Raw genomic sequence first — 1,467 nt, 5'->3', positions numbered from 1 at the left:
AACCCACAGGTACTTGATTAACCACTGAGGCGCATCCCCAGCCCTTTTTAAAAATATTTTATTTAGATACAGGGTCTTGCTGAGTTGCTTAGGGCCTCACTAAGCTGCTGACTGGCTTTGAGCTTATGATCTTTCTCTCAGCCTCCTGAGCTGCTGGGATTCCAGGCATGTGCCACTGTGCTAGGCCTTGTTGGATATTTTTACTTAGGTTTAGGATGCTGGGTTGACAGTTCTGAACAATGTCCCACCACTTCCTTTTAACTGCCAAGATTTCTTATTTGAAAAAAAAAATGCTGTCAATCTAGTTTATTTTCTCCTCTTAGTTAAGGTCTTAATTCTTCTCTGTTTTCAAGAATTTTTTTCTTTTCTTTTCCCCTTTGTCTTTAGTTGTCAGACATATAATAATGATGCATCTTTTTTTTTAAGAAAATAATTTTTATAGTCCACAGACCTTTAATTTTTTTTTTACATTTATTATGCCATGAATTCATAGGGAATAGGTTCCAGCAGTTCGGGCTCCTTTCCATTTGTTCTCACAAAATGTGCTTTTCTGGGTGGGGCAGGCTGGCCCTTCAGCTGAACCCAGGTACCTTTCTCTTTGGCTTCCTTCTTTTTCTGATCATTTTCCTTCACACGTTTCAGGAAGCTATCTCGGCTCTTAGATGCTTAATATTCTCAATACGCACATTAATTCTCTTGGCAAGGACCTTGCCCTTAACTTGCTTATTCACAACAGTGCCAACAGCATGCTGGGTACCATTGTAGACTCTCCCAGTTTTGCCATGATAACATTTGTGGGGCATTCCTTTTTGAACAATACCCATTCCCTTGATGTCTACAACATCACCCTTCTTGTAGATTCGCATATATGTGGCCAAAGGAACAGCTCCATGTTTTCTACAAGGCCTAGAGAACATATATCGGGTTCCTCTCCTCTTTCCCTTTGTGTTCGTCATTTTGGCGAATTATTGGAAGATGCTGTCCCGGCCAAAGCTAATAATGATGCATCTTGATGTGTATTTCTTTGGATTTATTCTGTTTGGTTTGCTCGTCTTCTTAAATCTTTAGGTTTATGTCTTTTCTCAAATTGTGAGAGTTTTCAGCCTTTACTTTTAAGTACTTTATCAGCGTGGTCTGTTTCTCTTATTCTTCTGGGACATTTCTGATGACACAAATGTTAGAAATCACCAAGGCTCTGTTCATCTTTTTTCTTTTTGCTCTAAGTCTCTGTTTTTCAGACTGAGTATTTACTATTGTTCTGTTTTCCAGTTCACTAATTTCTTCCTCTGCCTCTTCCATTCTTCTTTGGTTGAGCCCATGTATAGAGATTTTTTTTTACTTCAGTTATTGTATTTTTCAGTCCTAAAATTTCAAATTCATTCTTTTATCTCTTCTATTTCTTTCTTTATTTCCTTTTTTCCTCCCCCTTCTTTTTCTTCTTCCCCTCCCCCTCCTCCCTTTTTCCCC

The 1,467-nt window shown here is 38.5% G+C and overlaps 1 pseudogene; it reads right to left on the bottom strand.

The window, feature by feature from the left end:
• Nucleotides 1-456: 456 nt before the first annotated feature.
• LOC124076150 (large ribosomal subunit protein eL21-like) lies at nucleotides 457-970 on the bottom strand (annotated as a pseudogene).
• Nucleotides 971-1,467: the final 497 nt, after the last annotated feature.

The sequence above is a fragment of the Marmota monax genome, unplaced genomic scaffold (genome assembly GCF_021218885.2).
Source record: "Marmota monax isolate L192 unplaced genomic scaffold, Marmota_monax_Labrador192_F-V1.1 WCK01_AAM20220418_F8-fsc00019, whole genome shotgun sequence".
NCBI lineage: Eukaryota > Metazoa > Chordata > Mammalia > Rodentia > Sciuridae > Marmota > Marmota monax.
The sequence above is the reverse complement of the archived record's forward strand: the minus strand, read 5'-3'. Positions and strand labels throughout refer to the sequence as shown.